Consider the following 14,055-nt stretch of genomic DNA (forward strand, 5'->3'; position numbering starts at 1 on the left):
GGACTGTCAGATGCAACCCAGGAACTGCACAGTGAGGACCGACTGGGAGCCTTCCAGCAGGCTTCCAGTCAGGACACTGGGGAATACATTTGCATATTGAGTAGATAACTACCCAGGAAGGGGATGCCAGAATTCTTATTACGTGTTAGAGAAAAACACATTTAAAAAATGTACATACATTTACATACTCAGCATACGACAGGTACACCAGTCCAGAAGATAAAGGTAGTTTCATCACCTTGTTAATTCTCTAAGACCAACTGACTTTCAAATAACTCACTGGATGGGCTCCTCCATCAGCATGGGAGGCAGGAAAATTCTACCCAAGACAGATTGATGAGTCATCAGGAAGGCTGGTTTCTTTATTTGTTGTTAAGGGTATGTGTGCAAGTGAAAGCTGAAGGACTAAGAAACTGGTTTCTGCTTTACAAAACAGGAGCTACTGGCAAACATCTGAATGTTGTGTCCCTTCTGAATTTCCTCAAAATGCATGTCTACTCTGCAGCTCTATATATTTTACCAGCATTGAAATATGAGTGCTTCTAATTAAAATGCACCTTTAAGACTAACGGCCCATAGCTGGAACATACCTTGTTCATAGATTAAAACATTCCCCTACACCCTTATTCCTCTGAAAAAACAAATTCTTAGTACAGTATGTTAGATATTAGAAAAAGGTTCTTCATCCAGACGGTGGTTGGGCACTGGAACAGCTTCCCCAGTGAAGTGGTCACAGGACCAAACCTGATTGAGTTCAAGAAGTGCTTGGACAACACAACATGGTGAGATTCCTAGAGTGTCCTTCACAGGGCTAAGAGTCGGATTCAGTGATCCTTGTGGGTCGCCTCCAACTCAGAATATTCTGTGATTCTGTGACTCTAATTTCTGAGATATCAATGGCATAATTTATCTAATTACCTACAGATGCACATGGTCTCAGGAAGGATGACATCTCCAAAGGCTACATTCAAGACTAAATCAGGTCTCTGGACTGTGCATGGATGTGACAGCCTGCTTGTGCCATTCTGTGTAGGACTGGGGAGGCCACCACCTTTCTGCTTGTGACCGGACACTTCACCTGCGATTCAGCCATTTCCAGCCCCTTGGAGTCACAGTGACAAAAATCAGCAATGTGACAGTTTTGTCATAAAAGCTGAAGAATGAAGGAAAACAGATTTCATACCAGAAAGAAAAATCAAACCAAGGGCTTTCAGCTCTGCCAGCTCTCTGTTTCTATGTTTACTGCTCTCCTTTCTCATGGGCAGCCCTGAGGGGAAGCCCTCTGTGCTCTCTCATGGTCACCCTCACCTCACACCCACCACCAGACCAGGCCTCCACACACTGGCTGCCAAATTAACTCTGAGGGCAGCCAATCTCTCCTCTTTTAGCCTCGCCTGCCCAACACAGTAACACGGGGGTCACTCAAAGCCTGTGTTGTTCCAATGCTCTAATAACCTATTGTTCTGCCTTTGCCTCGGCGAGATAAAACGAGAGGCAGCGTTTTCTGAGGATAAGCAAATTCCCACTGTCGGCCAAGGGCTCGGCCTCACATCAGGGCCAGTCTGTCCTGCGACTTGGTGGGAGATGGTGGGTTTGTTTTTGTTAGCAGGAGGTGTTTGCAGGAACATCTGCTCAGGGAAGCAGTGGTGTGGCTCTCGCTATCATCGCCCGCAGGCCCTTCCCGCGGATCTGTGCAAACCTACGTTTGCTCCCTCCGCACATGGCTCTCACTATAGAGGTACTACACTGACATTCTCATGCCTAAAATCTGGCTCCTACCTGATGGATGTTTATGATCTGCTCCCTGCCTTAAATTGCAGAAGAATTGAAAATCTAATGGTTGCTACTGAGTTGCAGCAAATTTCCAAGGAGAGGGGAGCCACAGCACAGGCTCAGGGCAGAGAGACTATGACAGTGGGGCTGAAGCACCTCCAGCATCATATCCACCACATTACAGGTAGCAATGTTTAAGCGCTGGGATGAGAGAAAGGGCACAACAGGCAGAAATTAATCCAATAACATAGCAAGTTATAAGATTGAGAAGTCACTTATTTTATATTTTCACCACATCCTCTTGTCCAGTAACGAAGTTCACTGAACATCATTAACGTCCCACTAATGAGACATCCAACTGCCCAGAACACAGCAATAACGAACGTGAGCTCTGTTTCCACCAAATCTACCAGAAAGATTTGTAAGGCTCTGCTTTCCCACTGACATGAACACATGACTCCCATTAGCCTTAATAAAGGAAGAGAGCATTCAGTGGGAGAGAAATTTCCCAAGGTTGCATAACTGAACTGTGGCATGCTGAAGACAGTATAGACTGCTAAGAGAAGTCAGCAGTCCCAAAACTACACTGACAGGACAAATTCTTTCATTACTTTCCCATTAAGCTGTTCAACTTTTACCACAGTTAGGAATTCCTTGCTTTACGCCAGCGAAAATACTCAAAACTTTTTATACCAAGAAAATGGAAAACCAAATTTTTTTAATGCAACAGCACATCAGGTAGTGGGAAGTTTAGATTCTATTTTTAGGATGAAAAAAACAACTTCAGATATGCACTTTCTTTATCTTAATACATTGTCCCTACATACTATTCTTGACTCCATGGTATATAAATTCTTACTTCTGTAACAATGCAAATTTTTTGACAGGATGACAGGTTAAAGTTTATCTTTCAGGCTGCTTCCCTTGCCCCAGTCACAAAATTCTAGTTATGTCAATTTATGTCCCTTTCAGTGCTCAGTGAGGCGAGGAAATGGAGTGCCAGAATGTGGAAACAATGCAAAAAAACTAATGCCAGAACTGAGTATCTGCCTCCTAGGCTAAGCTCTGCACACCCTCACAAAGCTTTGGGATTAATGCTACGTATCTCAAAAGTGTGTTTAAGAAAAACCTTAATTCCAGATGTTGAAAGTATGATTAATCTACTGAAAGTTAGAAGCTTTTTCTTCATCTTTTCTCCCCAGTTCAAGTTTATAAGTTTATGTATTTTAAAAGTACTTGAGTGTTTTGCCTTGTTTTGTTGGGGTTTTTTTGGGGGGGTTTTTTTGGAGGGGAAGGTGGGAGTGGGGTAGTTTTGGACCTTAGAAAATTAAATTTTATGGACAATTTAAAAATTGTTGGTCATGTTTATCATAAGAATCTCTCTGACATAATCCAAGACATTCAATGCTATTACAGTATACATTAATGAAGGCTGCCTTATGCACTCTGCTATATCTTTAAATGAGAACAGACCTCTCCATTATCTATCACACTGCAACAACTTATACAGGAGAATATCTAGTCTGCTGTTAATCACCCATACTTACATAAGTTGAACTACTTTGACACAATAAGCAGAAATGAAAAACTACAGTGCAACAACTGGTGTAACTGTGTGACCACTATGTGCTGTGTTCTAGAACCATGTGTTAAAATGTATCTTACAAACTAAATCAAGATACCTATTTGTACTCAGCTTTAAAAAAAACAAAAACAAAACCAACAACAACAAAAAAAACCCCAAAGCCAAACTCAACCACAAAACAAAACCAAACACATTTGATTTATTTTATTTCACAGACTTAAAATTAAAACCTCAAAGGTCACTACAGCAACCACGGTACTGCACCACAGCAGAATCAGCCCTGTGCCCCATGTGGTTGTGCACAATTTAGCTGCCAACATATACTCAAAACTCTGAGCCCAGTCCTAATGAGGCTGCTGTTCTAGACTTAAGAAGAAGCAAAATCAGATAACATTCCCTTAAAAAAACCCCACAAAACAAAACACACAACCCAAACCACCCCATAATATGCAGAACAACCAATGTTAAAGGAGTAACTGATTTATGGATACATAGACACTAAGTACAGCGGAAAACTTCATTAGAACACAGAAATCATAACTCACCAGCCATGTCATGACCCTGAAGACAGAAATCACGCAGGTCTCAAAATACAAGACAATTTTCTGCAGCATCCATCCCCAACCCTTCTGTCAAATACACAACTGCAATAGCACAAAGCATCTTTATGACAGGAATAAAAGGCTCTTTAAATGCTCCTTTTATTTTTTATTGAATGAACCCACTCTTATACAAAGTTCGCTCAACGATGTCTCGAGCTTTAGTACTGCCAGATCCTGTATTTCATTAGTCAAATACCACTTGTAAGTCACATACAGAACAATCTGAAATATTTATTAATTGCATTCAGTTTCTTCATGTAGCAAGTCAGGTGGTTGATTAGGACACTGAACTTATTACTATATTGCTATATGTAGTTGTCAAGAAGATTAAAATCTTTTTGGTGTTTCACCATAACTGACCAAACACTTCTCTGCTCCAAGTCACTGGCAAAACCCAAAGGGAGTTTAGAACCAAAGCCACAGACTCCTCCCAGCTGCAATGCTAGTTTCAGCATTTTCTGTGGTTGACTCTTCTCACAGAATTAGTAATCTTTACTAACAGATCAGTAATCTTTCCTCCCTCCAAGGAAGCACATTGCACCACACCTCCCAATTGTTTTAGAAGTACACATATACAAAGACCACAGTTGAAAAAGATATCATCAGATGTGGTGAGTCCAGAGAAATCTTGTCCTAAATATTTTTCAAGTTTATTCATGAGAAAAGGGTGGAGGAAGAAACCACAGCTGAAAGATTCACAAACATGAACTCATTTACAGGTTTGCAAAGCAAATCATGCCACCAACCTGTCACGTAACCCAGAAGAAAGCACAGTGCAGACTCTGGATCAAGATATTCACTGCTGGATGAAATTAAATTGCCCTGCTACTATATGAGTTCCTTAAAACTGGCTGGGTTTTTTGTCTCTCTTAATCTCTCAGTCAGACAGGCACTGGATTAAAGCGAAGGCAGAGCAGAGAACAACCAGTTTCTAAATTTTAACAACTTCTTGCAATGCAGGGTAGTTAAGAGCACTGTTCTCATACACTGTTTAGTGCTTTGAAATGAACACAGTTGGTTACTGGCCATAAAAGCAACTGCAGCTCTATAATTTCTTAAATATTTACTAATAAGATACACCAGAGTACAAACCCCAGAACAGTATTCCTGATACTCAGATCTTTCTGTCAAAACACAAATAGACAAAAAGACCTTCTGGCAAAACCACTCCAGAATGCTTTTACGTTTTGGTTTTGAAGTACATATCTGCCTTTTTTCCCCTCCCTATAACACCCACCCACTCTTCCAAACAAATAAGTATTCCAGCATTGCACAGGAATTTTAATTGTTTCCATAACTTCTGTTTGTTACCTGCCAAAAAAGTACTTTATATGACAGATACGGGACAGGGTGCCTATGATACATGCATATTTATCAATACATATAACACATATATGTTTTATCAAAACATATAAATACAGACATATATGCATACATATATCATACGACTTACGTAACAGTGAGCTTTTATACAGCTATAAAAACTAGAAGGCTTTCAAAGGGGAAGTCTTCATTCTTTGAAGTAACAGCCACGATTCAGATATACTGACTCTCTGGTTCAGATTTACAATTGAATTGCTACAGCTGAACTTCCTGCATTCCACGTGAGCCAGACTTGGTTTGGTGTCCCCTGGTGTGCTATTAGCTGTGACAGACGCAAGGTCGCAGCGGATATCCCTTGCATGGAAGGCTGAAAAAATAGGATGCACTACTTTGTCCTGGCTGCAAGTACAGTCCCACAGATCTCTGCAGCAGTCTCTGCAAGAGTTTGGCTGATGTGGGTGCTGTGACTGAAAGTCTGGCTCCTTTCAAGAGTTGTGTAATTTTTATTTATTTATTAAGATTTTGGTCTGTCAACCCTTCCTCACCCTGCACAGTATTTACCACAAATAATGGCCCTGGTTTCAGTGGGACCTTTGAAATACTCGTCTTGTGGTAACAAGGCACTGCACAACACAAGCTGGTGAGGACATTTTCAGCATATTTGTACAACTTCATTTATTTAGTTATTAGGACCAGGCCTTAAAACAACAAAACCTTTTTCTAGCATTTGTTTAAAGAATCCATTCTGTGTATAAGACTATTTATAAATATACATCGTGTAAATACTGTGTACTAGTGAAATACCTAAGAGAGTTGTAATTATTTTGGCAAAAGAGCTTATAGATCTTCCCCTGAGTAAACTGCATGGCAGCATAAGCCTGCTGGAAGGGGAGGCCTAACAATTCTGTAAAACAAAAGCACATTAAAACAGTTTAATAAACAAGGCAAAAAATATCTGTGGGACTTACAGGGTGGAAGCTCACAAAATATTATCTCCAACAATAGGTACCACACATTTTTCCACTCATTTTACAACTAAATCCAACAAGCTGCAGCTTCTGACAGCATTAGTGCTCAGAACCTACTTTTGACAGCAGTTTTTGATTTGTGATGGGCGGTTTGTTTTTGCATTGTTATGGGCTGGGTGAAGCCTCGAGGCAGACAGGCAGCCCTGTTGATAACATATGTATTTTCCAACCCTGTGATAAATTTCCCATAACTGCTGGCCTGGAACATGACTTTCAGCAACTTGACTGTTCCACACTTGGCTAAAGCAGCCTCAGTCCATTTTGTATAATAGCTCCAAGACTGTAGATGGAAGACAACCATTTTCTTAACAGCTTGCTTTCAGCACTCAACTTCAGACTCCTATTTTCAGAAAACAATGACTATTGCGTTCAGAAATACAAACCTCCCCAAACAGAATTTTTTTTCAAGCTAGAAATCCAAAGTCAGAAATGGAAGGTGCACTTAGAATTTGAATATCAAGGTCAACACTGCTGGTTGTTACAGTTTTATTTTGTATGCAAATCCTAATCTGCATATATATTTCAGTGCTGTTACATCACTACCACTGAGAAGGTCTGCGCTGTTTTCAAAGCCTAAAAAACTTGCCTTTCACAGCTGCAAAGGAAATGACAAGAGAAGAAAAACACGGCCAGTGTATATCAGCAATTAATTCCATCCACAACTGCCCAGCTGTTTGCTCATGGAGGAACCAGCCTTCTTCCCCTCCGAGCTCTTGCCACTGAAAGCTGATCCGGCACTTTCAGAGCCGTGGGCTGTTGGTAACGCGTCAGGAATGTGCGAGAGATCACACGGAGCTGAGGAAGAAGAAATGAAATCCAGACTGGAGCGCTGAGTATCTGTGATATGAGGATAAAGTTATCTGGGGTAGAGGGTGGCAGAGGGGGAGGACGAGGAGCTGCCAGCAAAGCCAGGCTCAGCTTACAGGATGGACACGACTGTCACACTGGTAGAGACAGGGTGGGATGGCCTCAGAAACCCCCATATCTACATCAGCTCTGCCAAGGTGGTTTTACACTGGCTGATGTCAGGTAGATTTGGGGGCACTTTACAAAAGCTGTCACTTTTATTTGGGATCGTGCTTTCCCAACAAAGTTGCTATAGAGACATGGCTTCATCCATGCTGGAATAAGACTTTTTGGTAAGTAATTACTACTTATTGGTAATTATTGCACTCCTGAAGCTCCAGAACTTAAGGCAGATTTCAGCCCTTTCTTTCTTATGAATGAAATCACCCCATGCCACACTTGGGATTTCAGGAAAGGCATAGAGCATATAAAAAGAGGATGCTATCAGTAACATCAACAAACCCCACCGTGCTGAGCACCTGGAAATTTCATCCCACTTAAATAAACTCACCAGGTTACACAAACAGGTCGTTTTTTCCTATAATATATTTAAAACAACAAAAATAACGTTTTTTTTCCCTCCCTTTACCCAAGCCAACCCCCATTTAAAAATCCCAAACTATCCATATGGATTCCTTTTTGCTGGGTAAAGCCACACACAGCAAGACTCTTCTAATATATATTACTGGTGCTTTTTTCTTCAGTCCCAACACCACCAGTTAAAAAGAGCTCCTTTGACTTCTTTGATCTTTAGTAGCAGCAGGTCACCTTTTCATTGGCTGGACCACTCAATCATCTCAAACTGCACTATTAGAAAACATCTTCACTCGGCCACTTTCAATTCCAGTACCTGAGGTAAGAAGTAACTGTCAGAGCTAATCCCTTTACAAAGAGGCAGACTGAAATATCAGCTTGTGTGTTTTGCTGAATAAACCGAGTCTGCTCAAACTACAAGTTTGCATCCCAGTGTGTAGAAAGAAAAATATTCTACAGAACAGGACTGTGATATTGTGTCCACACAGTAATGAAAAAAATGTGAGAGCAACATCCTTCTGTCAAACAAGATTGATGAAGTATTTAAACGTTACCTTTTTTAAAAAGAATCTCTACAATGTAGAGCTCTGCTTCTGGAAGATTGGTATCATCTCCACAATAGCTATACAAGCAGGCAGTGTTATCACTCAGAAAATACAAAAGCAGAGGACTTTCAGTAATTTACAGTTTCCCAAGTAAAGTAAATCTAAATCCTATGGTTGACTGGAAAGTATGAATTTGTACAAATGGCTTAAAATACCATGTCTTTTTTTCTCCCTTGGAACCAGTGACTCAATAACGGGTAAACAGAAGCAGCACAATTTTGTTAAATCAGAAGCATAGCACAATTTTGTTAAATCAGAAGCATAGCACAATTTTGACTGCAAGCAATCTCACTATATTGTTGCATGAACAGTTCCACTGCTCCTTGAAAGCAAGAACAGTACTCACCACTCTTCCCACAATTTCACTTTTATCTGCTTAACACTGAGCAAATCCATTGGGGGATGATTTCTTACATTGCTTATTGTCTGCCACAGTAAAATCAGACTTCCTCATATACTAGAAATATGCACAGAAAGTTTCTGCAGTTGATCGACCAATCACATCACACTGAGCAACACCAAGACCTTCAAGGTACATAGGCCACTTCTCCAAGACTGTTAATTCTTTTCACATGAAGTGCTGCAATACAAAGTATTATATTACTTATCCTAAATACTGGACAACACAAGGCAAAAATTATCCTTAAACAGCAGGACATAGAGAGGTTTTTAAACTAAAAGAAGGATTAAAGGCTTTATTAGACCTACTTCAAAATGGAAGATATTTCAATAAAGTAGGGAATGGTGACAGTGCTGTCAATGCCTTAAAAAAACTACATAGTTCAGAAATTACTCTCACCCCACCCATAATTATTAGAATGGGTATTAGTTATTAATTTCAAAATTTCTTCTCAAGCTGTTTTCAGCAATATTTTGATAGAAGACTGTGAAAATACTGATAGATGTTAAAAGTGGTAACAGTACATTTCACTGCATCAGTAAAACTCAGCTGAGCAGTACAAACAGAAATCACACAAGTGTACACATGCCAACTGTTAACTAAACTCAACTCTTTGCTGACTAGTCTCTTCTCTGTTTGCTACTTCTCCAGAGTAAAACTCTTTCTTGTGCAGCAAATCTATCCAGGATCTATGTTTTGCTTAAAAGCATGGAAGATGTGTCCCAGAAATAAATACCACGATTATTCTGCTCTTAAGGATTTACCATTTAAATTTAGGCATGACACTTCAAGCTACAGATAAATTTCAGTGACTAAGGCTGAAATTCGGATGCAGAGAGGGCTCCAAGCCTGTTTACCACTTATATTCCAAAATAACACCTCACTGCTACTTCCATGTGAGTTTAAGCGGCACACACTTCTCAGATTTGCTACACAGCAAAGAATTTCACACTAAAAGAATGCAAAAGGGGTTTAGAAAGTCCCTAGTTTTCACATCCAGCCACAACAAAAGGAAGTTGCTTAACTTATGCTGAACATGAACACATATCACATATGTTAGAATAATCCCTGAAATGCCTAGAAATGCTTATATTACATAATGGTTAAGGATAAACAGTGCCATCTGAACTTGCAAGAGGAGTTCATACTTTATGGTTAAATAATTTGTGAGTCACTTGGGATGACTTATGCTTTTGTCTCTCCAAAATCTGAATCAGGAACAAAGTTGCTCAATGTCTGAAAGTTCCCAGTCTGAAAGGAAAATTCCTAAGTCCTAAAGTAACAGTTTTCATTTATCATCCATATTATGTACAAACTACTGAAACTTAACACCTTCCTGTTCAACATTTATATTTGTGAATCCATTAGGTCCTGAAGTGCGTTTTTTTCTCCTAACTTTAGATAATTACATAACATTTGAATTCACTGTCTAATTAAGCTCTCTCTTTAGGATGAGGTGCACAATATTCTAGACTTCATTGCTTGCACCACAGGCTTACAGTGATTCCAATGGAGGCACACAATCCACAGGTAGACATCCATATTGCAGACACCTCAAGTCATGCAAGACACGTGCTGCTCTAAAACAGTAACAAGCCACATGCAAGATGGAGGAAATGTGTTCGAAGAGATCACTTAACTACGTTAATAACCAAGGGGAAAAAAAATGAAAAATGGCAGATTTAAAAACAAGAGCCTACTCTTTAAATTCTTAAAATTCACATGCAGGATGTGTAGTACAGTTTTCTATGCATCCCACTAATCAGAGGCAAAGGAGTATTTTACATTGCCCAAGTCAACAACACATGTTACAGACTAATTCGTGGCACTGGGATACAACACAGTATAAAATGAGAACCTCATGGTGCCAAGTAAATACCAAGATCTGGCAACAGTGTGAGTGTAGACTAAAATATGCTGTGAGAAACTGTCACCAGGCACAAACAAGCTTTTGGAATACCAAGTGCAGGAGCTGCTAACATAACAATCATTAAGTGAAAAAAAGAAATAAAATGTCAACATCTAGGGGATAATGAAGGAGAAAAAGTGAAGGAACGAGGAAGGGGGGAAATGTAGCAGACAAATTTTATTGGGTTTGTGATCAAAATACAAATGTACTTGATTAGGAAAATGTTCATCCATGGGGTTAACAAAGCAAACAAGCTTAACAGAAAATAGTGTTTAACAAGTTCCATAAGAGATTTTTAATTCAATAATAATGCTCTCTCCCACTCTCACTAAGTGCTTGAAACTAATGTACATCTCAAAGACTGTCTTCTGTATTTTATTATTGCTGTTAAGAAAGAAAAATGAGCCAAAAAGTTAGAAAATGCATTAGACAACTCACATTTCTGGACATCAACATGGTACTAGAGTCTTTTCATTTCATGTTAGCATGACGTGTAAATAAACAAAGTACTCCTTTATACTGGAAATCATGGTGAAAGTTGGGTCAAAGCAACAATAAACCCCTTGCATTCATTAGCCCACTCTAAGCACCTTGCTATACTCATGGCAATAAAAAGTTTATTGCAGTGAAATGTATTGGATGTACTACACCAAAATGTGTTTGGTAAAAGCTAATTTAAGCTCCTGTCCTCATATGACAGTAGATGATCTGGGGCTTAATTAGCATGGTTCATGGCAAACATGCAACACTAAGTTACAGTGATGATGAAAGGATTTTTGAATACTTTTCTAAATCATACAAGCTTATCAGTACCCACCTACAAACATATGCTTTCTTCCATATGACACAACATGTGCAAACTAACAATGGTGCAAACTTGGTGTTTTATGCTTTAAAGAGAATAGTGTAAATTTATCTGTATATTCCCAAAGACTGAAGAACAGATTTGGTCAAAGAAAATATTTCCATGGAAGTAACCTGACCTTTCTAGTAATCTCCACTCATTTTGTAATTCTTTGGTACAAAACTGATACATAGTTGATATACCAGCTGATGTACAGCTGCAGGTGAAGGCCTTTTGGCTGGTCTAGTAAATCTGTTTCCCTTTAAAGCTATTTCATCATCACAAGGTATTAAACGTTTCACAAAAATCAGTATTAAGGTGAGGTCCTTCCCCCACAGTTACTTAGCTTTTCAAATATCCACAGGTCATCAGCAACTTTCTACACAGTTGGTGAAATGCAAGTTCTTTTTGCTTAGGATGATAAGTAGGAGAAAAAAACCCCTGTATTCAGTCTACATGCAAAGTTAGACACCATACAGAGGCTGTACCCATAGAACAGCTTGAAACCACTATTAGTCCAAAGAATCTTTTTTTCCTGAAGCCCAGAATCTGATGGCAAGATGACACCTTACCTTATTTATTTCGTATCTTCTTACCAAGAAGTGTGTGTTATCAGCAACGTAAAAAAAAAAGAGTCACGCACATCCAGTGTCACGTGTGCCAACCATGCATGAAGACAGGATAAAATTCAGACTTGGTAGATTTCATAGCAAACTAGGTAATGTCCACATCTCCTCCACCACAAACTAAGTTTCATTTAAATCCTGTGGACAGAACTTGACCAAAATTAAATAAACATTCACATCTAAATTAACGTATGTCGGCAGTCATAGATTTTGACTACATACAGGTCATTTAGTGTGCTTGATGCCAGACAGTTAATTTCAGTCCATCATTTCCTACTAAATATTTATTATTTGTATTTATTATTATTATTAATATTTATTTATTATCCAGTTATTTATTGACATACATCTAATTTAACACAAAGTTACACTGTGGTATAGTATACTGTTTCTGGCTGTTAAGTAAGTATCTTTTTCACAAAGTTATATGATTATAGAACAAATTAGTGGGTTTTTTTGCATTTGACACCAACAGCAAGTTCAATTCCACAAGCTGGAGATGAGGAGAAAGAAGAGAGCTAAATAACTGCATGTCCCACCCTGAGGCTAAAGGTCATCTATTTGAAGCGCACAAATATTTCCCTCAAATAATGAGATAAACTGTATATGCCCACGTGTTTACCAATTCTGTGGTCTTTGTTCCTAATGAAACACCCCAACTTGCCTGTACAGACCTGCTGGTCTGTGGTACCCTGACTATTTCTGGAATGCTTTTAATATATTGAAATTGCGTTCACCTATTTTCCTGCCTCTGATCTCGCAGCCGCCTTAAGTAACAGATCACAGTTGCCAGATCAGTGTTGTCACAGGCAGTTACTATAAGATCTCTTGAACAAATGTTATCTACTCCTGGCAATTTGCTACATTTTTTTTAATGTTCTAAGAGTCTTTTATACCAACATTTCAATTTGAGACCAATTCTCAAAATATCACCTACGAAGTGAAGTTCCTGCACTAAAATCTCTCAGGGAAGTCAATTTGGGTAAAAAATATTTAGCTTTTTTTCTGTGGCTTATCTTCATCATGTATTTCTTTTACACTTCAGGCATCTACCAGCTCTCCAGTCTGTCTGGCAGGATGTCCATTTCTGATGTACTTGAAATGATTCAATTTAAATGATTTATTGTAGGCTCTGGTATCTTTAGCAAATTGTTTCTCAGAATATCTTTTGGACAGACTTATTATACTTTAAAATTTAATTTGTGAGAGGCTTTTTTTTCCCCCTTTCTATTTTCTTCAGAGGAAACTTCAGCTTTAGAAAGATGGTTCCTCGTTGCTAAGAGAGTCCTAAAATCTGCTTTGAAACCCTCCTTACCTCTTAAAAATAAAAAGCAGTAACAACAAAAAGTTTGAAGTCTTTGATAGATGGGTATACATTTTATCCAACTTCTAATTCAGTCTTTAAAGAGACACTTTACTACTTCCAATCTTCAACTTCCTTATAACAAGCATTCTCATTTTTATGACTAGCAAAGGCTGGCAGGAGAATTGCAGGGTTCAGTGCACCAGTTCAGATGTGACCAGTGAACTTTAATCATACAAATATACTATTGGGAGCCAGGTAAGAACAGCTTTGCTATTCCAGATCCCAGTTCCCAATGCATCTAAAGCAACAGTGATGCTTTCTGAAGTCACTGACTTCTACAAGCTTGAGAGAGGTATCAGCAGCCTTTGGAAACACCCACAGAATTACCTCCTCCTGTACCTCCATGGGAGCAGGTTGCTGCTCCGAACATCAGGGTGACTTGTTCAATGTATTACAACCAGGACTGGGGTTCTTGTGAGTTACAATGTTTCATAACACCACGTGTTTTGTAACTTTTTTTTTCAAGGTACACACATTCAAAGACTGCAAACAGAATGCAAAGAGGCTTGTTCTGCTGCTGTTAAATTGTAATATTTGGGGGCTTGACTGCTTTAGCTTATTAGAAGAATTAACTCAATCTAAAGTTACAATCTATGTCCAGTATAAATGGTCTA

General features: G+C 39.0%; 1 protein-coding gene across 3 annotated transcripts in view; it reads right to left on the reverse strand.

Moving 5' to 3' along the window:
- The window catches only part of ADD3 (adducin 3), a 97,810-nt gene that overhangs the window by 42,946 nt on the left and 40,809 nt on the right, over positions 1–14,055 (reverse strand). Inside the window, exon 1 of one of the 3 annotated variants that reach the window (XM_051800454.1) lies at positions 3,904–3,989. The exons of the other annotated variants lie outside the window; for them this stretch is intronic. The gene's annotated coding sequence lies outside the window, so the exon portion shown is untranslated. Of the gene's footprint in view, positions 1–3,903; positions 3,990–14,055 lie in introns of those variants that run through there. 3 annotated transcript variants of the gene reach the window in all.

Source organism: Manacus candei, unplaced genomic scaffold (genome assembly GCF_025592945.1).
Source record: "Manacus candei isolate 608988 ecotype Guabito, Panama unplaced genomic scaffold, ASM2559294v1 h1tg000050l, whole genome shotgun sequence".
In the NCBI taxonomy this organism is placed as follows: Eukaryota; Metazoa; Chordata; class Aves; order Passeriformes; family Pipridae; genus Manacus; species Manacus candei.